The sequence below is a fragment of the Atheta coriaria genome, unplaced genomic scaffold (assembly GCF_025399875.1).
Source record: "Atheta coriaria isolate IRGN ID8LTWV9N9 unplaced genomic scaffold, Caltech_Dcor_3.1 hic_scaffold_9_pilon, whole genome shotgun sequence".
NCBI classification, from domain to species: domain Eukaryota; kingdom Metazoa; phylum Arthropoda; class Insecta; order Coleoptera; family Staphylinidae; genus Dalotia; species Dalotia coriaria.
Window position 1 is genome coordinate 11,875,898 of NW_027045451.1, and position 26,213 is coordinate 11,902,110.

General features: G+C 31.2%; 1 protein-coding gene and 1 long non-coding RNA gene across 4 annotated transcripts in view; one reads left to right on the forward strand and one right to left on the reverse strand.

Moving 5' to 3' along the window:
* Nucleotides 1-4,106: 4,106 nt before the first annotated feature.
* LOC135798883 (oxytocin receptor-like) overlaps nt 4,107-26,213 on the forward strand; it is a 59,235-nt gene continuing 37,128 nt past the window's right edge. For all 3 annotated transcript variants that reach the window (XM_065311861.1, XM_065311862.1, XM_065311863.1), the window contains exon 1: nt 4,107-4,671. The gene's annotated coding sequence lies outside the window, so the exon portion shown is untranslated. The remainder of the gene's footprint in view (nt 4,672-26,213) is intronic.
* LOC135798648 (uncharacterized) lies at nt 15,870-16,494 on the reverse strand. Its single transcript, XR_010549759.1, has 2 exons — nt 16,164-16,494; nt 15,870-16,086 (listed from the first exon to the last, which is right to left on the reverse strand). It is a non-coding gene; the product is annotated as an uncharacterized lncRNA (long non-coding RNA).

Sequence of the window (26,213 nt, forward strand, 5' to 3'; positions counted from 1 at the left end):
CTGGTGATTAATAGCTTACACATATTATTTTGTTTTGTTGTTGAATGTTGAAATACTTCTAACTTCTAATGAAAGACGTTGATCTTACATGAAAAGAATTTTTAACCAAAACTTTTCTTTCTATCTCGATCGTGGATATTCGAGATACTAAACATGTTTTTACTCGTCCGTGTGTATTCAATGCAATCACTAAAAACAATATCGCACGCACGCAGAGGGATCACACATTTTTTATCTCTCGCTGATTATTCCCGTTCCTTCATGTCTCTCGCGGCAGATTCCATTTAACTAAAAGAAGAAGTGCACCCAAGATACCTTTGGAAGGCCCAGCACGTCCGAGTCGTAAGGATCAGGCCGATCACGCCGTAACTTTTGCCGCGGCGGTTATTTACCCTTCGGCTTGTTCTTCACCCTCGAAAAAAGCGGAGAGCGCGCTGCTGTGCGGCGGCGATAAATCGGTCTGCCGGTTATGTCTGTTTGTGCTGGCATGTTGGCAGGCGACTGATCCTTCTCCTGCTTCCTTTTGTTTTACCTCCATCAGGGAGCACGCAAGCGGCGTCATCACGTCGGTACGTCACTGGCAAAGAAGAGCAAAAATCGCCCACAAAAAAATATTAAGCAGTTGCTTTATGGAAAGATAAAAAGTATAAAGAGATATTTGGAAGGCATGAAACGCAAACGCAAACGCAAAGGAAGTGGTGAGAGATAAGAATTAATTAGTGTCTGAATACACTTTAAAAACACTTAATTAATTTAATGTTAAAAGATTTTAAAACTTTATTATTATTATTCAGTAGTTTTTTCTTTGTTACAAAAAACTTGCTTTAATATTATCTTCTGTAATATAAAAATAAATCGCAAAATCTGTTGGAAAGCGCATAACTCAACAACACCTAGACCAATTTGGCCAATTCTTTTTTTTAATGTTTGTTAAAGTCTAAGGATGGTTTTTACGGTGAGAAAAATTCGAATAATTGCTGGGAAAACCCTAAAGACCGCCATTTTCTATAGTATAAAAGTTGGCATTGTGATTCAATCATAGCTATAGTTAAATAGTTGAATCCGAGATGGCGCCCTGAAGTGCATTATTAGCAATTCTTTATATAATTAATTTCTTTAAAATAAAATCGCGAATCTTATTGATAGAATTGACACATTCTAATGTCTAGAACAAGAGAGTAAAAGTGAATTACATTTTTATTAAACACTACCGGGATGAAGTCGCGGGCAAAACCTAGTTACAATCTAAAAATATAAATTATTATCTATTTTTAAAACTGTAAAATATATCTAGTAACTAATTGACTTTAATAATTCACAAACACGCAGACCAGCGCAATCAAGAATTAAATTAAATAACAAAAACTTTATTTTTTTCTTTATAACAACTTTCATCCACCTTTTTACACTTTTGGAGTAATAATTTACTTATAAAAAGTATACGATTTGCTTTTCCTATGTCTAAACTACCTCTATACCAAAATTTATCAAAATTCGTTCAGTCGTTTTCCCCTCAAAGCGTAACAAACATACAAATTCAAATTTTCATTCATAAAATCCGTTAAAATAGAATTAAATTATTTCTTCTATTCATATATTCTCTTAGAAAAATTAATTTCTATGATTTGTATAAATTTTTTCTCCCTTTTCAGTATTTTTCAAAGACTAGACCATGAATGGCATGCCCTAATGAGTTTCATGTCTCAATTCATCCATTCACGTGACTAGTCATCTCAGAAGACAGGTTTTTGTCAATACAGCGTTTAAATGTTTAGAAATGGTGATGGTGGCCGTTATCGCGCGGTAATTGTGGCGATATCTGTCTGCATGCGGCATGAGGCGATATCCGAGCGCAAAGCCGAATCGAACGAGTTAAACGAATTAAATTTAATTGCTGGCGTAATTGGGCGATGCGCATCGCACTTCGCTCGGCCTTGGGCCGACGCACCGCGTCCATGCGGCTGCACGCACTTAATTACATGCGATTAATTATAAACTTTTTAAACATTTATAATATACAAGCGTAAAAATATTTAAAACGTGTAGATCTAATAATGAGGAATTAAAAATTATAATTCGGGATGATTTATATCATTATTAAGGTTAGTTGGCGGGCATAACATGATTTAAAAAAAAAACCGGTTTTATGGTTAATTAACCGGTTAACCGGTATAAAATTTTTAAAAAATTAATGAAAATGTGATTGAAATGCGAATTATTATTATTATTTAAAAAAAATATAAACAAAAAAATAACCGGTTTTATTAGTAAAAATACCGGTTAACCGGTAAAAAAAAAGAAAAATATATTTAAAAAGTGATTGAGATGTAAACATTATTTTAAAAATTAAAAAATATATATAATAAAAATAACAGGTTATGTTCTTAATACCTAAAAACCGGTATTTTTGCAAAACAAAAAAAAACAGTTTATGAAGATGCCCTCTGGGCGAAACATGTCAACTCAAAAATAAAATTGTAAATCCAAAATCACGTATAATGTTTAATAAATAAATTTTTTATAAAACAAAAAACAGGTTATTTATATCTAATATTTTTCCTACATTCAAGAAAACTAAAATAAAATAATAAAATTAAATGATTGACTTAAAAAAATACTCAAAACTTATCCAAAGCGTATTTGAGCACTTAAACAATTTATTATTTCAGCAATCGAACTCTAAAACACTTGCATGAGTATAATTTATGCCGATGCTTGATAGCTTGACGCGCAAAACGAATTAGGCGTCATAAACGCCAAATTATCAAACAAACCGAATGTTCCACATGGGTCCGTGCGCAAGTCGCAAACTGTTAATGCTCAAAATCAAAACGCGCTCGAGGCACGAACGATATTGCGCATAAACACCGAGTAGAAAAATTAGAAGCACATTCGCACGCAAACCGCACGAACCACAAACGATGTGATGTGTTTTTGAAGGAAACATTCAATAAACTTGTGTGAGTTGAACATCTCGACAGCCGTTCACCACACTACACTAAAAGAGCACGGCTATAATGCGCTCCATTTGTTGAAACTCGCAACATTTTGATTTATTTTTAAACTCATAAACTGCCGATGCGGTAGATGGGTAGGCAGCAACCAGCTAAGCCATGCGTGAAGGAAATGTAGAATATAACTTAAGTTAACTTAATTTAATTTTGGCGGTTTGCCTTATGTTTTATTTTGTATTTAAAGAAAAAATAGTAGGTATAATTGATTAAGATAAGAAGGTATATTTATTTTTATGTAATTGAAAACAGTAAAAAATATTTTTTACAGTTTGTGATTGGTTTAAAAATAGTATTTTGCATTTGTTAGCTATGATTATATTTTATACACTGCTTAAAAATGTTTATTTTATAAATAACTAGCTTTTGCCCGCGATTTCGTCCCGGTAGTGTTTAATAAAAACGTCATTCGTTATTACTCTCTTGTTCTAGACATATTATGTGTCAATTCGATCAATAAGATTCGCAATTTTATTTTAAAGAAATTAATTATATAAAGAATTGCTAATAATGCACTTCAGCGCGCCATCTCGAATTCCACTATTTAACTATAACTATCATTGAATCTCAATGCCATTGTTTATCCTATAGAAAAGGGGTGTCTTTAGAGTTTTCCCTGCAATTATTTGAATTTTTCTCGCCGTAAAAACCATTCTTGGACTTTAACGAACATTTTGTAAAAAGAATTGGCCAAATTGGTTGAGACGTTGTTGAGTTATGCGCAAACCAACACATTTTGCGATTCATTTGTATATTATTTATTTAAAAACATTGATTTTAATTATTTTAAGCTATTTATATGCTTTAGTCTATTGTTTACAAGAGGATTTTGAGGAGAATGGCAATTTTAAAGTTTTGCATTCTCATAACTTCAAAAGTTTTTAAAAATCTAAAAATTTGCCAAAAAAGTATTCTTTTAAATAACATTTAAATAATTGAATATTAATAACGATTTATTGTTCAAAAAATATAAAATATTTTTGTTTTATGAATGAATTTTTGTGAATCCTTCTGGTCCTGCCGCACTCCTGCGCTGCTCTCCAACTCGCATTCCGCGGGCGGCGTCGCGCGTTCGTCGCCGCTCGCACAGTCGCGTTTCGTCGATCGTCGAGAGAAAACGCGTCTCGCACGGCGCAGGATAACGCAGGATAACGCACGTAAACTGCTGATCTCCAACAGGATAATAATTATTTAAGCAACCATAGACACAATAAATAACTAACTAAAATATAAACATTTATACTACGTTACTACTACATTAATGCTAATAATTAAAATAAGTGAAACTCCGCAAAAGTTTAAAATAAGTTTTAATTTTAATAAGTTTAAAAGTGTCGCATATACGTCTGATATGAATGGATTAACTACGAAGTGGTTTTGCGTAAACAATTCGCAGGTTGCTAATAACGTTGATGTGCGTGTTAAAAAGTGTTCCGAAACAAGTGATACGAGTAGCAAAAAGGAAAAGAACACATCTCTTTTTGACAGTTTACGGTAAAGTAAATTGAGCGGCTAAAAATAAACGCAAATTGCTTAACTTCGAACGGATTCGGATGTAAATTGAAAGTTAAACTTCAACTCGAACTCGGACGCGAAAAGGCGCAGCTTACGCGGTGCAATTATTATGGAATTATGGATGCCGCACGTTGATTTTTAACTTGTAAGTATGTTAAGTGTTTTAATACTTTGAAAATTCAGATTGTGCATGCGAAAATGCAAAATTTTACGTTCTTGAATATAAATAATATATTTTGATGTTGAATTTTGGAACTTTTTGAGTTCAAGTCAAAAAATATTTTTTCTTAAAATTTACTTCTAAAATTAATTTTTGTCCTCAATTTAATTTTTTTGAAGTTTTTAATAAAAAGTTTTGTCTTTTTAACTCAATTATGCGAAAAGTCCAAAAGCCAGCAAATTAATTAAAGCGTCATTTGAACATAAATTGAAAATTATACTTGTTTTCATTTAAAAATATAAAATTACAACCACAGCAAACTCCAAAATAAATTTCAACTAAAAACCTGTACGAAATAACAAAACTTTTAATATATAATTTTAAACAAAATTATCCATGTGTCTAAACATCGAAAAATTTACATTTTGATCCATAATTTTAAAATTCCGGAAAATATAAATTCTCGAAATATTACAAGTGCAGCATTATCGGTTTTGCTTTTCCAGAAATATATTTACACGTAATTATATATTATTTCGAAAGTACATTAATTGGCACATTTAATACATATTCTCGTATTTTGCGTGTTGCGTAGCTGTGGCTCGCCGAGAATGAAAACTCAGGCATATTTTCTGCGATTTATGTGGTTTCTGCGGTTTCCGAAGCATATTAAACAAAATTTTGCTGAGTACAAAGGTAAAGATAACTTTTAACAAGTTCAGAAATATTTAATTTCGCCAATTCAAACATAAATTTTTACCGACGGCAAAGTATCATGTATAACATGAACCTGCAGGTTATTTATATCCAATTATAATTAAAATTTCCAATTAAATTCATTAAAATGTATTTTTTTATTCCATGTTCCAAAAAAAAACATTTTTTTTTGCTGAAAAGCCATAAAGTTATATAAAAAGAAATTAATTTATTTTTTGTCAATTTTTTTTAAATGTTGTGGTCTGATTTGTTTTTCTGAATATTCTCTTATGAGTTTACATTACGAGTAAATCATTCACAAACATGATAAGTGGTTCTCTTCAATTCCCACTTCCCTAATGTTGATTCACCCTGTTTGCCCATTCAATATGTTTATTATCGAACCGCCAATTGCCACGCAGCGTAAACATTAGCAAATCGTTAATGCAAAGCGATTCGGCCTGGTTTATCCCTCTTGATCATGTCGCATATCTCCACAATAACAAATAACGCATCACAAGTCCACTTTGAGCTGGGATAAATAAATTGCCCATTAGCGAAACGATCATGTTTTTCGTCTTGTGTTTTACAGCGCCATCACACTGCAGCGGTCAAAAACAGAAAGCTATTTGGGAAAACACTCACCACTGAATACCCTAAACCAAAACATGTTTAAACCCTTAATGGTAGACAGGAAGGGTTAGGCCAAACACCCACTAATACTCGTAGCAAATTAAAGTGCAGATAGCGAAGTGAATGGCAAAATATCCCGAATCTTATCCACTGAACACTGACATAACTTAAAAGTCTAAGGATATGTTAGATAGATAAATATATTTATTTCATTGGATCATAGATGGCGTTACTTGTTATTTCCACAAAACTTGTCTAAATGTTGGCTTATTATGTTAATTTTAAACTTATTATGAAAACATTTTATGACATGCACTTACTTGCTTATAACTTTAAAAGAAGATAAAATTATCTTTTGTCGGTTGGGCTTGGAAACCACTTGCAAACCACAAACAAGTTTTAATACTCTTGCCTTGCGGAAATGTTATGTTTTAATTCAAAAATTCAACAGGAAAACATCTTGAGGAGCTCATAATTACATCCTGTATTCATATTTATTTTACTGCTTTACTTTTTTCTTCTTTTCTGATTTTTTTACCTCTTTTTCTGCACAGTCAGATTTAATTTAATTTTACAACATCTTCTTTGCAGTGAAGGGAAAAAGCTCGTTGCTCATATAATTTTAAAATCTTTTTTCCTGTTTACGTCTCGTGCGCTTTTTCGTGTTTCCGTTTGCTGCGCAATTCTGCAATAACTTCCGGTAATATTCGCCTGGAATAAGAAAAATTCCTGACTGCTTGATATGCAAATAGGCGAGTGCAGTGTTGCAAGCGACAGCTTCGTTCAATCGTTAAAGAGATAAGACGCTTGCATTGCTGGGTTTTGTAATATTGCTGTAAACGTTTCGTGATAACAAAAGGAAATTACAATCGATGTTTGTGCAAAGGAAACATGCACAGGTGAAATTTTGCAAATATTGCAAGAATTTAATTAATGTTTTTGTTAAATAAAGTAGGTAGTTTAAAGTTATAAGGTTAATACATTGTTTAGTGTATCAGTAGGTAGAGAATTAACGGTTGTTTGGATCACTGGAGGCAAAAAATTGATACGTGTCGTAGTTTTTGTGTAGTTGATTGATTTATGCAAAAGTAAAACTAGTGTTGTAAAATGTAATAAAAAATATATTGAAACGGTTATATCTCGGAAACTACAAGAGATACGCATGATATTTTTTGTTGTATTTGATAGATATTTACGTGAACTATAGTATTGACTTGTCAAAAACATATTTTGTTTTAAATATTATGAGCAAATTTGAGAAATGTATGAAAAATCCAACGAAATTTATTTCGCAATAACTCAACTATTTAAAAGATCAGAAAATTGATTAAAATGTCAATTGATAGTAAATTTAAGTAGTAAATTAGTTAATATTAGCAACAAGTTTTAAACGAAAATGATCAAGAAAATAATTTAAAAAATTAATATTTCAGAAAATAAAAAAAACTTAAAACTGCAGTTTTAATTTTCTGAAGAAAAAATATATATGACCTCAAGATGAAGTTTATTGGTTATAAAAACCATGTAAAATTAATTAGTACAAAGTAATAAAATTTTTAATCGATTCAAAATCGTAAATAAAATGTATTACAAGAAAGTAATTAATTCAAATATACACCTAAAATATTTAATCGTGCATTACATGTCTTAAGTGCTCAAAATTTAATTAAGATTTAAAGATGGTTTCATAACCGCATGTGGCCTTGAGTATTTAATACTGCTGGTATTAAGGCTTTTCTTTAAAGCTGACGTTTAATACCATAGTAATAATAACTTGGTTTAAAATATTTAATTTCAAGATCGCACTGTCGAATGCACGCAAAAACAAATATGCGCAGGCGAACAAACACCGAAATCACGCGCTGGTGATAAAAAAAATACATAGCTCGAATAATTTCGGTTCACATAATAACAACAAACCTTTTTTTTACATGTAAGCGTATGAGCTTTGCTTGAGTATCACTTAACATAGATTAGAGAAGATATTTTAATGCTAAATAAATGCACACATTCAAATTTTCTAGGTCGGTGAATACTCGTATGCGAGTACAGAATTCATATATTGAGGTAATTATTTGGTTGTAGATGTTATAATGTTTGCAAAATAATTGTAGGCGATGTAAGTAAATTTTTAGGGAAATTTATTGCCTCATATTTTTGAAAATGTTTTACTTTGGAATTACATTTAGGAAAGGAATAACACTTTGAAACTGATAACAGTGTACTTGTTTATTGCCAGGCACATAAATTATTAGTATAGGTAATTTGATGATTTGACCTGCGGTATAAGTATCGAACATATGAAATTTATAGGTTATGTTATTTATTTCATATGAAATATTTTTGTTAATGCGCAAATTTAGTATTTAATAATTACTTATGGAATGGTGAAGATTCACACGTTAGTAATTTAATAATAAACAATTTTTAATGCGTAAATAATAGTGCTTGATGTTCATACTAGCAAAAATGGCTAAATAATACCAGTTGTGTATCTCAGCGCCATCTAAGTTTGCAATATAGAACTATAAATAGCACTAATTGTCCATACAAGCTATTATCGCTATTTTAACACCTTTCTTGTTTTATTTTTGCGTCTAAAAGCAGTCTATATTCTTTTCCTAAGATACATCTATAATTATACCACAAAATACTCAAAGTTAGTTGAGTGGTCCACACGTGAAAGAATAACAAACATAGCTCATCACTAAATTCTGCATTTAAACTTTTTTAAAATGATTGTTATTTTAAATTTTTCTTGAATTGTGAATAAATAACTAAGTTTGGTTCTACATTTTGATTTTCCTATGGAAAATCATGCAAATTCCGATTGTAACTCTGTTGCAATATTTTGCGATAAAATTGATTAAAGTGTTAATTACGGCTAGTTATCGTGTCAATGCTCGTTGTCACAATTTGAAATGATGGAATAAATAATGTGTTTTCAAAGCGTAGATATCGTTACCTAGTGGTTTGATGGCAATGTGATGATACATAAATGTTAATAAATTTTCATAAATTTTACGCCACAGCTATACATAATTGATTACTGCGAGCAGCGCAAAATGAACATGAATATATAGTCTAGACACCGCAACAATATTCTATACAACATTGAATTTCACAAAAAGAAAATATGTGTTCCAATAATCGCAAATTTAATAATGATAATAATAATAATTATTATAATACTTGACGCGTGAATGTATGCAACAAAGAGTATGAGTACATTATATATTAACACGTTCTCATAAATATTCAATATTCAAGTATTATAATATGCCTACCACAATATAAAATAGAAATATGTTTACCTCTCTAAAATTCCTTACCACTTACAACACAACAAAAAGAAAAAAAAAATGAATCAAGAACCAATTATAATGCCGGTACGTTGAACACGACAAGGAATTACACGAAGAAGAAGAAGTTACAAAAACATAAACATTATGCAACGAAAAAAGACTGAGCTAAAATTACCTACATCAAAAGTAAGATAATAACGCCAGGAGTATAATGATCTACAACATACCTACAAGCATTTTAGATTCAACCAAAATTTAACCAATGCGAATGTAGCCGCAGAAGAAAAACACTTGAACTCAGAACTTGAACTTAAAAATATAAAATGTTTAAGTAATAAATTTTACAGTTAGTAACTATTTATTTGATATGTTTTAAATTATTATTTTAATGCCAAGTTAGGAAGTAAAATTGTTGTTTAATGATGATTTATTAAAAACCAACTTTGGCTGCAATTTCGTTTGTATTGTTTTTAGTAAAAAGTTTATTAATTTTTATTATATTGCTTTTTAGGTCCTAGACGCTGTCATTTTCAATAATAAGAATTAATATTTTATTTAAAAAGGTGATAAATGCTATTAATTCACGTTAGCGCCATCTCTGATTGAATTATTCAACTAAAACTATGATTGTATCTCTATATTCTTCGTTTATTTAACCCACTTTAAATAACAATTTTCGATATTTTAATTGTTATTCTGCTATTCCAGGCCAACACAAGTCCAACAAAACATAAATAATCAAAATCTGTCTAACCATTCTTGAGTTATAATTGTTGTAACTAACGCTACTTTATAAATTAACCTTATCACTCGCTGAATTATATTTTATTTTTTACATTACTGTTTATTGCAAGTTTGCATCCGGCGCAAACATTTGCTTGAAGTTGATATTAACACCAATATTTAGTATTACAAGTTCATTACTCGTCGTTGCAGCGCTTATCGCGAATGCATCTGTCGCACTTGATGTCCGTGCCGCGATAACAATATCGTGATTATTTGCGAAAGTACGTTGTTTTGATGCACGCGGATAATCATGTTTGTTCAGCGCATCCAATGGGAATATATCCTGTTAATTGTGAATAAATGCGCGTGGATGAAAATCAGCGCGTTTATTTTTCACATTTGGCGTGTAATTTTCGATTAATTAATCAGTTTCAATTCATTTGTTTATTTTACGTGATTTATTTACGCAATTTATAATTAGTGTTCATGTTGGGTTTCAAGTGTAATATTATCTGTCAATATGCATATTATTTTGCAATTTACAAATAACAAAAGATAAAAATTCATAATAATTATTTTCTACTTCTATTTATATACGGACGGTCAAACCGTGAGTAATATCCATTATCTAAAGTAGAAAAAAAAACGTTGTTAAACACTTGATTGATTAAACGCTCAGTCAATCTCGTGAGTAAAGTCCACATTTAGCCACTTGATACTTAATATAATATGTTTGGCATATTTAATACATTGATCTCTAAATAATAATTTAAATGGATGTGAAAATTGATAATTTGCATAATATTTACATTTAACCTACAAATATACTATTTATTTATACATAATACTCTACGCTTCCATAATTTTACATCTTTTTACATTTTTTTACATACACGTATATTTATCGTTACATATTGATGGATGATCATCGCTCAGTTAACATTTACACTCTCGTTTTGCCTTATTATTTATCGATCTTGTTTACTCCAAAAGGCAATTGTCTATTGTGGCGCTCACCTTGTTGATTGTTTCTTTTTTTATCGGAGTTTTTTGTCAAACAAAAACCTTTGTGTTCCTACGACCGCTCACGCGTCCTGTGGGAATGCTGTCGAATTTGGGTTTCCGTGCTTAACCTTTAACACATCAGCACCCACGCTCAATATTTGTGAATGAACATGTAAAACACGCGACATGTTTATTTTCGGTTAATATAAATAGTATAATACTCGTACATGATCGGTGGCAGTTTGCTATGTACTCGTACAATTTAACAAATAACTGAACCAATTTCTTTTCATTTTATATTGCAGAATAACAATTAAAGGTCAGAAATACTCAATAAAGAAAAATTGAGCACGAAAAAAATTTTAATTTCCACCTATAAAGAACCAGTTAGCCACGGTTTTAGACACAAAATTGGTGCTTCATAGACGGACGGCCAAGCTGTGCGTAATATCTATTATTTACGGGAGTAGTACATTCTAATTAGTAAAGTATTACTTTACATTTTCCGGCGATAGAATCGAAAAATCGAAAAAACTTGTGTAACTTTACGCTCTTAATTATAAAAGTAATATATCTGCAGTTTCTAATTAATTTCAGACGATAGGTATAGGGGAAGGTAGCCTAATTTGGACCAGCGCCTAAGTTGGACCACCACGATATCCGCGGACTGTTGAAGTTTGTGCAAAAATAGACTGGCCCCTCGTTTTACTCGTATTTATAAACAATTAATGCAACTATTTGGGTTAAAACTTGCCGCGTGCTTTCGTCGTGGCAACAAATTCGTGTATCATTGATTATCAAATCTATTATAACGACGTAAGTGCAAGAGCTGTCAAGCCGTTTAAACGTTAGTTTTACCGATTATTATTTTATCATCAGAAAGCTTCTTTATTTATCAATAATTTATAGTATTAATTTTGATAGGTTATGTTATATTAAGATTGTCGTTGATCATTAAATATAAATTCTTCAAGTTGCCCAAGTTGGACCGAAGACAGGCACCGGGGTTTTAACAGGGAAAACGTATATCATTTTTTCGACCTCCTAGAAAAGTTTGTGGACGAGCACAAATCTTCGAAATGATCCACTGTATGAAATGCCGCACTTTGGTTTATACAAAATGTGCTTGTGTTAGTGCTAAAACTAAAATTTACTATTGTGTCAATTGCCGTTAAAAAACCATGGTCCAATTTAGGAAACCGCGCGGTCCAATTTAGGAAACCGGTTTCTTAATTTGGACCAAAAACACAATTTTTTTAAATTGAAATTTGAGGGGTATAAATATAATTTTTACTTAAACCAAAAATATCATTTTGTTGGTAAGCCTTGTGAGTTACTTTTCCGCTACTTAATTTTTATTGACAGTTTATATGTGGCTCTATAAATCAAAAAATATAAAAATGGTCCAAATATGGCTACTCTCCCCTATATTTATCACTAGCTTTAATATAACCCGCGGCTTCGCTCGCGAATATCTAAAATAATGAAGTTGCTTCCGTACGCGTCTGTAGTCACAGAAGAAGTAACAATGAAGTAGAATGGCGGGAAGATTAAAATGGCTGAAAGTATAGTCTATGGAAGTATAGTGTACAGTCTCCATAGTGTAGTCAATTGGATTTGGTGTTGACTTAGCTGTCGGTAATACAGTGTGATAATACAGTGTGATGGTACTATAGTACTTAGGTTTGAGCTAGATGGCGTTAAAGTAGTCAAATAGCCAGATGCAGAGGTATTATTGGCTAAACAATTTCTTGATTTTATTTAAAAAATATTTTTTTTATTAAATAAAAAGTAGCCTATAACCATTCGGGGATTACTAAAAATATGTGTACAAATTTTCATGATGATCGGTTAAGTAGTTTTTGCGTGAAAGTGTAACAAACATCAGGACTTTCGCATTTATAATATTAGTAGGGATTGAGTCTGTGTATATAAAAATATCATATTCCATGCATATTTGTTTATTACTAAATCTCACGTATACTTTATGCACTTTAGTCACTAACACTAACACTTGAATTGGTCCAACAAGGACAAAACTTTAGTTATCTTAACCTACAACCACAACCAAACTTTCAGATTGATTAATTTATGCATTATTGCCATCAAAACTCTCAAACTGCCCAGCGAAATTACCGCATTGCATCTTGTAGTAGTCTTGTATCTTCTAAGTGCAATTTGATTAATAAATAATAACAAACTTTGCGCTAACAAGAAACAAGCACATCAAGCCAACCAAACAACACAAATTAATTAAAAAACTCGTTAAAAACATCTGTGCTTACATTTAAATCTTTAAATCTTACTAAAACTAAAGTAAGTAAAGTAGGCAAGAGGTAAAAATAATTGGAAAAAGTTATATTCCAAATGTAAAACTCCTCAAGCGCGTAATGCATTGCAGGATGAAGTAAGTTTTTTCTTTAAGATACTTTTGCACATTTAGATTACTTTTGCGGCTTCCGAACAAAATTAGCATACAAAATGTATGCATTTTTACATTGAAATTATTGTAAAACAGATCTAGGTTAGTACCGCCATCTAGTATTTCGTAATGATAACTTTTGTTTCGAAACTTTTGCAGCGCTCAACGGTGTCATGTTATATTTTAGCTTTTCGGCGTTATCGCTTTCCATTCAACTTTCTGCAACTTGTTTTACGTACCAGGAGCACAACAAAGAGCAAATACGAGTCCGCTACGCTTTTATTAAAAAACTAAAAGCACATGAAAGCGAACATCAAGTTTCACTCGTTGAGGTTGAAGTGGATAATTGCTACCCATTTCATGTCGTTTACGTCTTAATAGCAGTAACTGTTGTTTTATTCATTTTTTATACCAGGTGTTGAAAAGTATAAAAAATTCTCCTTATATAATACAATATGACTAATTTTTGATCTCCAGCGCCATCTATCGCTTTAAATCTGTAACAAACGCAGGAAAACATCATAACCTAATTTAAATAGTCTTGTGACACCCTGTAGTTGAATATAAATACAGACATTAGTTGTCGTTGTTAGTATGATTTAAAGAAGACGGAAAACACGTTCATTCTAGTTTTATGCCAGCGATTTGAATATGGCGTTACATCAAAATGCGCTCGTTAAAAACGCACGTCCCGTGGCTGACGGCTGTTATCAACCGGCGCCGAAAATTCCGTGAATGTTTTACCTTTTGGCGGTTGGTATTGCGGTAATTAACTACTCACGCATGTCCATGTAAAATGTATTATTAACCGCAATAAAAGAGAGAAAGTAGGTTTATGTTGATGAACTTTTAAAACATAGATGGCGCAAACTAACAAGTGTTATAAATTTTACTCAGTTTCATAGGGTTAATAATAAATTATTATTAACAACTCATTATATGACCTTATGAACCATAAACAAGTATAATTGTGTTGCTTAATTAAAAGAAAAATGAATTTAATTTAATTTTGCACTACTAGCGCCATCTATTTACTACTGATTAAACTATATGCAACCAAATATGCTTATTTCCGTGACTATACTATATGTATCTATCAAACACATGTTTTTTCCATAAAACAACTCAATAAACATCCTCAACTCGTATTTTTTCCTATCACTTGAAGCTAATCAATCCAATTGCAACTCAACTCCCTAACCTAATTCAATCATGAATCAATTTTGATCCGGTTCATTTTACGATCGAGAATGAAACACGTATAACTTACCTTTATCGCTTGAACCGAGTACACATATGTGTTTCCGGTCTACCTTTGGTGTACAACTTACTCGTACTCGTGTACGACTGTAAGCCAGACCGTGCGGTGTTGGATGCATTTAATCACAAGTTGCGCCTAGAGGCACACATTTCATAGCTGGCCAATCGATGGAAATCGCATTGAGCTGTGAGGACGCTCGGGTGTATGGTTCGTTTATCATTTTTATTTTCAAAAACGACGTTTTTTTCATGGATTGAAGTACACTTAGCGTCGAGTGCTGAAACCCTCTTCATTTTCGTTTTGTTTTTCGTTCGTTCTCCGCGAACATAATGAATAATGAGCGTGGGGAGTAATTAATTTCTGGATGGCACTCGATGGATGAAGCATGCGGATGATTTTTGAAATTTGGAAATTTTAGAAGTCGTATTATCTTTCACATTGATCCTAAATTAAAATTTTGGTGTTTTTTTGTTTTCATTATGTATTTAATTTTTTAATCATGCAAAATACATTTCTTCTAAATATTTGATTAAAAAGGTGTTCTTATTTGTATTATTCTTAATTAAAATGTGTTTAATTAATGCAATTCGAGGAAAAGACAAATCCAACTACTCGTATTCTGAGATTATAAATTGTTTAAGCCGGTAATAAATGACGCCACAACATTTGCGTCTTATTTGATTTTGCCGGCGACTTCGTCCGCGTAGTTTTTAAACATTTAATTAGTTTCTAGTTTCTTGTACAAGACCTAGTATTTGTCGACTCTATCAGTAAAATTCCAATTTAACTTTAAATAAATTATAAATTAGAAATCGAGTATTTTTACCAATTTTCATCCCTTATTTAACGCCCTTTAAATTATAAATTTTAGTATTTTAATAGTTATTTTCGAGACAAAGACGAATCTAAAAAATCATAGATCATTAAAATCTGTCCAGCCGTTCTTGAGTTATAAATGTTTTAACTAACACAACATTATTATAACTAAATATATATTAAATCAATATAGTAGCTCCATCTAGTAAAATATTTCTTCTCCGGCTATTTAGTGGATAGAGTTTATTTAGTTAGTGTTAGGCAACTTTATTACTTCCCCTTTTATAAAATAAAATTAATCAAATAAAAACAAATTAAATCAATCATTTAATTCAATTTATTGCATCAATTTGGAACTTTGAAGGTTTTCCCAATCTAGTTTTTTTTTTTCATCCTCTTTATCCTTTTATCCTCGAAATATCCGCGCACTCGAAAGTAAAGTTCCGAATTGATTAAGCTTAATCAAATATTGGACCTGGACGTTGATGGTTTTCTAGGGTCTGCAATCAGTTGTTAATCCTTTGGATCAGTGGTACCTGTAACCATTGTAAATTTTGTATTTTAATCAAAGTATCAGGACACCAATTGTCAAATATAATTCAGCATACCATACCATATTGTTAATTTTATTTCCATTTTCTTTTTTTTAATTGCTGAATAATTTATTGCATAAATTGCATCAATGTATTAATTGCATCAATGTATTAATTGCCACCTCCACCGCCTCCACCTTGAGAAAAGTATGCAACAACTGCTGCACACCAAAGAACAATCACACAACACGACGCAACCGGAATTCCTTTCGGTTCATCCATGTCAATTTAATTAAATTACAAAAATAAATTTTCCGAGAGAAAAAAAAATATGGCAGTTGATCGCTATTAATTTTTATCACCACTCAAACGTCACATGAACATGACAGTTAATTAAACAATCAAAATATTAATTCAACCACAACCGTATAAAATAATAATTAATTTGTTGTGACGCAAATGCGTTTCCATAATTTATTATTTAATTAATCAGTAATTGTCGCAATGTAGTAATTAGTGGCAGTATAGATTTTTTCACCGATTGGCTGCAATTGAATTGGATCGCTGAAATGGCAACGTAAAAACAAAGATTCGACGTGCAATAACAACCAATGCGCGATAATAAATGTGAAATTAATGCAAAACTAATTGCCAACTACACGAATCGCAAATCGAGACGCTCACTCGAACAAACATGCAATTATGGCGGCTAATATTCAATTATTTAACATGTTCAGAATGTGCGCTTATTATAATTATATCATGTTAACAAGCATACAACATTCTAGTAGGTATTTAATTTATAATGACTATCTGTGCATAGTACTTTTATAACATTAATAAAATAGTTGTGGTTTGAAATGGTTAATAAATTATTTGTGTGGTGAATGTAGGTAATTTATACCACAGTTATATATAACCTAAGTTGATACTTTCTTCATCAAATGCAATTTAAGTTATTATGCAAAGTGACTTTCTATGTTTGTTTCTCTTTCACGCCTAAACTACTGGATTTGTTTTGACAAAAATTTGTATAACAATAGAAAAAGCATTGGAAAAGGATATAAAATACTTTTTATTCCAAAAGTTACAAATGGATTAAAATTAATTAAAATTATACATGTTTATTAAAAATGTAATTTGTTTTTACTCTCTTCTAGACATAGCATGTGTCTATTCCATCAATAAGATTCGCAATTTTATTTTAAAGAAATTAATTATATAAAGAATTGCTAATAATGCAATTCAGCGCGCAATTTTGGATTCAATTATTTAACTATAACTATGATTGAATCTCAATGCCAACTTTTATCCTATAGAAAAAGGCTGTCTTTAGAGTTTTCCCGGCAATTATTCGAATTTTTCTCGCCGTAAAAACCATCCTTGGACTTTAACGAACATTATTAAAAATTAATTGGCCAAATTTGTCTAGGCATTGTTATGTTATGCGCTTACCAACAGAATTTGCGATTCATTTTTATATTATAGATTATTTTTTGGATATTTGTAATGTTTGTCGGGAAAAGTGATTATACACTAGTATTTTAGTGTTTGCTGACGCAAATTCGGTTATTAATAATATGCTAGTGTTCTTAAGCAAACAAAACAATAAATCCCCAAACTTTCCCCGGCGATAATTTGTAATTTCATTAGCAAAACAAATTTTCCCTTTGCTGGCCACTAATTTCTCAATTTATGTTATTGTTTTCCTCAAGGACACAAAGAACGCCCTAATAACGACGATATTTTTAACTCGAATCATATTCTTGGCACAAAATATTTGCAAACTTTCCGCAATGACAACGCCGTTCGCTCTTGGCGTTAGCGTCGGCGTCCACGACGACAAAAGAGTTTTTCACTTGGCTTTTTCGCCCCGTAGGCAACCAGTTGTAAGTTACGTCAGTTGGCTCTGCTTTGTGGGAAGTATTCGAAGTATGGAGTTGAAAAATAGTCGGCGCGAAAACTTGCGAACAAATTATGTCATGATTACATGATATAAATAAAGACTTCTTGATTGCCGTGTGTTTCTGGCATGTCTTTCTTTCCGCTTTCTCGCATTCCTCGGCTGTCCTTTCAGTTCTCTTTGGTCTTTGGGTCGGCGCGCCTTTTGTTCACCGTGTTGATTAATCGCGACTAATGAGTTTTCTCCGCGGCGGGGACTTTTCATGCCGCATTTACAGGCACTTTTTCGAGGTTATTTGAGTTATCATATTTTCTTCTGTTTGCTCATATTTTGTGTAAAATTTTGGGTTCATAGGCATAATGACTCTTGGACCGACATTAGAGCCAAATGTTTTGGTAGATTGGGTTTTATTTGGTTAGTTGTAGAATTTGTGGAATGTTGGGGTAGGAAAATGTCTGTTATTTATATAATAACCATGTGAATAGTTGACAAAAGAGATATGACATGGAAAAACGGGTTGTAAAGGATATTTATATTAATGAATATTTATTTTTCATTGTTTTTCTGTTTATTTAATTTTTATTTATTTTTCTATTTATTACAAACAAGATTTTGCCCGCGACTTCGTCCTGGTTGTGTTTAATAAAAATGTAATTTGTTTTTACTTTCTTGTTCTAGACATAGTATGTGTCATTTCTATCAATAAGATTCGCTATTTTATTTTAAAGAAATTAATTATATAAAGAATTGCTAATAATGCACCTCAGCGCGCCATCTCGGATTCAACTATTTAACTATAACTATGATTGAATCTCAATGTCAACGTTTATCCTATAGAAAAGGGCTGCCTTTAGAGTTTTCCTGGCAATTATTAGAATTTTTCTCGCCGTAAAAACCCTCCTTGGGCTTAAGCAAACATTTTGAAAAAAGAATTGACAAATTTGGTCTAGGCGTTGTTGAGTTATGCGCTTACCAACAGATTTTGCGATTCATTTTTATATTATTGATGGACATTCAGATAATAGGTACAAAAAGCAGGAAAGTAATTCCTTAGTAATTTTAAACTAAAATAAAAGCTCAGTAAGAATAAAACATAATTCACACTTTTATATAACGCCATCTATTGATGTATAGTTTAAAATTTTAAGGCATGCACAAGATTTAACTATCAGATTTAATATTATTATTGAAATATGTTTGTACATTTTATAAAATTGCAACAGAATAATCTAATAAATACCTATTTGTTTTGTATAATAATAAATTGGCATTTTTTCTTCCTGGAATGTTCAACATGTTGTTAAACTCACTTCACGTTCAACAAAAAGAAAAACAAGAAAAATTAATTCCACGCACGACTAGAACATATCTGCAAACGAAATATTCATCAAAACAACAAAAATCCACCCGCGGCGTTTCCCATTTTTAGGATGCTTATCATCGATTATGCTGGGCGTTCAAACGATTTACTCTGATATTCTCTTGTTATCGAGGAAAAAAATACACGAGCTATAAACTTCATTGCATACCACGTTTCACATTCCGCGCTACATACCATAGTAGGACCGACGTGATGTCGGTGAAAGAGAACCTACGACTACGCATTTAGCCCCCCGGGGAGTCTTCTAGGACCCAAATATTTCGAGGTGCCTGTGGCGTGGCTAGTGCCACGATAAGCGATCACAGATGATAAATGGATGATATAGATCTGCAGACTATACCTATATCTGTTTGGTAAGCTGGATAGTGGATATTGATAACACAGAGCAAAATAGTGAAAGAATACACTTTAGGAGGATGTAATATAGCAGGAATAGTTGAATATGATGTAATACGACGAAAGACAACAAACAACAAAAATACATATGTTTTTATCTTTTTATTTCAATGAGCATTTTTATGTTTTCACAATGATTTGTTATCTTCTTCCCGGAGGAAATGTTACAAGTAGGGGTGAATATTTAAAAAGACAGCATATTATTTTAGAGAAATGAATAATGTGATAAATTGTTTTGTCATGAGCATAGGTTATACAAACTAGGTTAATTTATCATCGTGACGAGCACTATCGTGATCTAGGTATATTATACCTAAGTGTTATAGCTTTAATAACTATCAGTGACAATGGCACTTTATGTAGATTGTAACAAAAGTATTTTATTTTGATAGCAAAAATATCATTTTCACTTATAAAAAAATGATAGAAACTATATTTGTTTAATGATTTTTTGTGTTAACAAATAACTTTTTTAATAAAGATTTTTGTTGGTTGGAAATATGTTCTTCGGCATTTAATATAGCGTAATACTAGCTAAACTTCGATAAAGTAATAAAAGTAGTGGATATCTATTTTAATTGCATTTATTGGCCAAAATCGATCGGGGGTATAGAGCAATTATGGAAATATATAGTTTTGACATCCTTACGAGATATTAGTATAATATTAAGATATTTAGTTGATATTTGCTCAGATTTTGACATAATAGTATATTAAGTATCAAGTGGCTAAATGAGGACTTTACTCTCGAGATTGATTGCGAGTCAGCGTAGCGAAAATTTTAGCAACCGAGTGTTTAACAACTCTATTTTTCCTACTTCCATTTAATTTACACGTTGAGGTTTTTATATTTCAACTTTTTATTTTGAATCTTCGAAATTTGCTCGCACACTACTACAAAATGTAAGGCTATAAATACAATACTGTGCGCCGGGCTTTGTGAGGCATCGGGCCATATCGTGCCGCTCCGACACGAGCAGCAGCAGCGCTTGCTTTGACGCGTTTGACTAACATTGCATGGCATTTCATACCGTCTTGTGCTGCTCCGTAGGCAAATACGCAGGCGCAAGCTCCGTCCCGTAAATAATGCTAGTAGATAATGGATATTACACACGACTTGGCCGTCCATTTATGAAGTACCACTTTTAGTGTTTAAAAACGGAGGAAAAACTGGTTCTTTACAGGTGTTAGTAGAAAATTATTTTTTTTTATAAAATCTAATAATGAATACATTTCCGAATTGGATGATTAATCAAAAATACAAAAAATTCTAATTTTTTAAATTTATATAACTTTTTTGATGTCTGTTGATGGAGCTGTGACTATATACCATTTAGGTAATATTTTTTAGTGTTTGCTATTCTCCATTAAAGCTATTCGCCGCATGGGCACGCGTGTCACGTGCCAACTAGTCATATACACGATCGAATTACCACCTTCGTGCGGTTTTCACCCCAAATACTAGCGCTAGATAATTACATATTCTACGAATTCTACATAGCCATTGAGTTTTCATGCGCCCGCATGCTGGCAATTCGCTGGTATTACTTTTATGACAAAACTAACATAAACATACAAATTGCATTAATTTCATACATCGGTACACAATTATTAAGGTTATGAAGTCATGATTACAGCAAAATTAATACATATATACTTTTGTTTCAATTATTTTATTAATTTGAATAATTCTACTGCTACATTTTATATAATTCTATAGTGATAATAATTCATTACTTAAACACACTCGTACAGAAGTACAGGATAAACACATTTTAGATAAAGCTGTAGATAATTGTGTATTGCGGACAAGCACGTAATATTAATGTTTAGAAATGTACAAACAATTAATCACGCATGATAAATTATTAGATTATCGTAATATATTTTTATTATTAATTAATATTTCTACGATTTTGAAAGCATTAAAAGTGATAAGAGAAGAATATAAATTCAACGATGAAAAATAAGAGATTGGAGTTGATATGAACTTAAAGTTGCAGTTTTTCACAGTTTTTAGTCACAGAAAAGTTGTACTTTAAACACGGATGGTCCAGGTCGTGACTAAATTACTTTATTCATGCTCGCTTTGCTTGCTTTTCACAAATCACGTGACTAAAACATCCGTTTAACCACTTGATAGCTAATATTCATTTTTTACGCTCTAAAAGAACATAACCTCATAAAATCCGTTGTAAAATGCGTTTCATTTAAAAACTTTGTACCTACCTTAATATTATTTGCTTCGCAATATTTTCACTGATAAAATTAATTACTCCTAAATCTTTATAATAATATTTGATAATTTGCTTACCTGTTATCTTTTAATCATAAATGAAAAAATGTTAATTATAAAAGATTATATCATCAAAAATTTAAACATTTTGTACTTTTATGTTTCTGAAATGAATTGCAACTTTCTGAAAAGCTCTGTGAAATATAAAAGTTGAAAGTAATAAGATCATAACTTGTTATAAATAAAAAAAATGCTGCTTTAAAAACTTCTTGGCGTTGGATGTAAGCGGCAAGTGTTTTCCATTGTGCGCTTTTCGTGCGTTAAGCTTCAAGCTCGTTGAGCATTTACTTCCTCTTTTTTATATTCCACGCTCTTTTATGCGCGCGTTATGTTCGCTAATGATGCTAATTGCTTGGACTTTTACAAACATTCTTTCCATAAAAAGATATCAATAAACATATTAATTAAAGAAAATGAATTAAAAAATATGTATTACATAAAATTTTATTCAACTTTTTTTTTATTTAACTTTGAACTATAAATTTTTACTAAATGTAATTATGTAATCTTTTTACGGCAAAAAAATTCTATATTTATTTATGGCTTATTGCTTACGGCTGAAAATTTTGGATTATGCATAAGTAGTTTTATAAATAGAAAATAGAAAACGCAAACGAAGTGGAAAAACAAAAGTATCTCAAATAAGTAACGAAATAAGGCATTGCATGATTCGACATGGCGTGACGTTATAACATTAGGCACAAAACAACATACCGAAAACATAATATAGAAAGCTAAAAATCGAAAATAAACTAAATTAATGAAGGCAAATAAAATTAAAAAATATATAATTTATGGGTACCTTTATATCGAGATATTCAAAAATAAATGTATTAAATAACAAAAGCACGTATGTTTTGATTGAGACTTCAAACTAGTCGATTGAGGTATAATTCCTAACTTCACAATTAAACTATTCTTCTGCTTATCAAGTAATATAATTTTTCTACTTTTATTTTCAAAGCGTCAGTTTTTTCCATGGTTTTGAGACACTAAAAGTAATTTTTTAAACACGGCTGTGACTAAAGTATTTTAGTCACGGGTTTTAGGCACGGGGTGGAGCTGGCGTCTGCGCTTTTGATTACGATGCAAGTTGAAGCAAGCAAGCAAATTGAAATACAATATTAAAACCTCAACGAGGAACTAGAATGAAAGATGAAAAATATATTAAGCATCACGTGGCTAAACGTTATCAAACACTTAATTGATTAATAAATATTTTGACAAAAACTCACGTTTAGCTACTGCATACTAAATATTGTACAAAAATTAATTTAATTAATAAATAAAATTTTATTATTATTATTTATATTCAGCTGTATAATTAAATATCCTTTCACAAAAACATTGACATTTCGCAATTTGAAAGTACAAGAAATTTTATTGTTGATATTCAACTCTAGAAGAATTGAAAACTTCTCAACTAGGTCACGAGAATTCTGTAAAATAATTATACGCATGTGTAATCTTTTCACAACCACGAACCAAAACCAATTCAACGATTGTTGAGACTTTCGCGAATTCGCCAATTTCTCAGAAAGCACAAATAATTATTTTATCTAAAGTGTATTCGATTCGGTTGCAAAAACAATTAATGAATACTGTGTTGAAATCGTCGGAATCTTAAGTTTTGATTGTTAAAGTTTCCATGTTTAAATAACAAACAATCCTAACGAAATCTTAACTTTAAAGCAAGACAACAAACATTTTATAAGTTTATAAAATAGCATTTATGTATATGCAACAGATGCATCAAGTTTTACTTTGAATTAATTTTGAATTGACCACAGCACCAAAATTGTTCCTACAAGATAAAGCGCTCTGGTCTCGGATGTAGTACTGTTAACCCTTCTAACCTTACAACACGCCTACGTGTGGGTTTGAAGATGTGGTAAAACTAAAGCAAGATGCTTCCGGAACGATAACAAGTTTACAAGTTGCCAAGTTACAAGTTACAACTTATATCCTGAGCGGATTGCTGGTGGTCTGTAGTTTCAATTTTCTGCCAAAATCTGATAATGATTAAGTTGTTTCTGTCCAAGTAAATAAACATTTTAAAAATAATTGTGTTTATTTAAACATTCCAACAAATAAACCTTCTATTTTAAATTTTGCCTTAATGATATTATAGTTATATACATAAAATAAAGTGGGGTGAGTTAAAACGTTTATAACTCAAGAACGGCTGGACAGATTTTGATGATCAATGATTTTTTGGATTCCTCTTTATCAGGAATAGCAGAATAACTATTAAAATATTAATATTTATGACTTAAAGTATGTTAAATTGGAGGTTGAAAATTGGTATGTAGATTTAATCATGATTATAGTTGAATAGTTGAATTTTTTTTTAACTGTTTTTAATCGGTTGGAACGATTTTGATCATTTTTCCTTCGTTTTACGTGGATTTCTAAATAAGTTACTATTAAATTTTCATGATGAAGTATACCTGGCAATTTTGAGAATTTTATAGTTTTGTCACAATTTCTGTGACTCAAACTTAAACAAACTTTTTTAAGGTTTTGTTGTTTCAAAACGTGCTTGTAATATATAAAGAATCTAGACAAATACAATTCATCATTGTTATGTTTTAACATGATTACAACTCAGCATCTAAACATCCGTAAATCTGTCAATTTTAGAGATTTATCTCGACTGAGCATAAAATCATTCGCACACGCACGACGTACGAGTTAAATACAAAACACAAACATCAACCAATCTGCGATTTGCTTTAATCGCTTACTGCTGTTTACTTTGTCTTTTTTTCCATTGTACCGCTTTCACTTTTTGCACATTTATTTGTTTCCCTGCTTTTGAAAAGCTTTCAAATACGATGCGACGCGTTCATTAATCATTCAGGCAGCGTTGTGGTCGTCTTTTTTTTTATGGTCAATCTGTTATCTTGTTACCACTCCGTTTAGATTTTCAGCATACGTACAACACACAATATTTTTTATATTACTCGCAACTCATTTTTCTTTATTTTTATTTAATGCCATTTATTTCAGATTTATATATCAAATCAGTGCAGAAAAATGTTAACCTGAAAAAAATGAAATAAAATACGAAATAAACCAGCAGTTGATAAGAGCATAGTCTATACGAGTATATCAGTGAGAGTTGTATTTTTTGTAGTGTTTTGGTGCTTTCCGAAAAGCCCTATAAATATTTACGGTGCTCATCAATCAAGTTGGTGAATTAATGTTTAATCGAGCATCCCAACCTAGGAAAGAATGTGATGAAGAAAAATGCGAGAAAAATGGCGACGAAAAAAAGTGCGCTTGAAAGGGGACATATGGAAATTCTTCAGATAAAGAGATTAAAAGTGGATGGAAAATAAAACGAGTTAAAAACACGATAAAAAGTTATCTGCAGGTTGAAAAGCATGTTTGAAAGTCAAGTTACAAGTTAATCGAGTGAAAAATGTGATATTTTATATTGAGTGTTTCTAAATACACTTTTTAAACACTTAAAATTATATTTTACGCCCTAGTGTCTAAAAATATAATTTTACACACGCTAGTAATTGTATAATCTCATGGATTAAATATTTTGTTCAAAATTTGAAAATTTCTTAATTCGCGTGCGTAAAAAGCAATTTTACACACTCAGTAATAAAACATTGTTTACAAGATCATTACCCTAATAACAAAATAATACCTTTCGTGTATTTATGACAATTTATACCTCGGTAAGGTGTTCAACCACCGCTTTTTTTTCTTTTCTCCATCTTCCTACGAACGAAAACAATAAAAGTATAAAAAACACAATAAAAAATTATTATGGCTACGCATAAACGAATTAGAGGACTTTGTTCACTTTCCTCAAAATGCCCAACTTGTATAAAAGCAAAAGCAATACGTGAGTTGTAAAAATAACTGCTGAAACGAAATTGCGCAGGGTTAAAACACGCGCGCCCCGGCGAAATTCGTGAATTAATGAAAACATCAATTTTATTGCCGCGAAGAAAAAGCGGGCCTAAAAAACAAAGCTATAAAGCACTGAACGTGTCGTGCTGCGTCCTTTTTAGTATTTAAAGCGACGTGGACAATTTAACAACAAGCAGGATTTAATTAGATTTATAAGCGAACATTTAATAAACTCATTTTCAACGTTTAGAGTTAACAGTTTACAACATTGACTAGACATG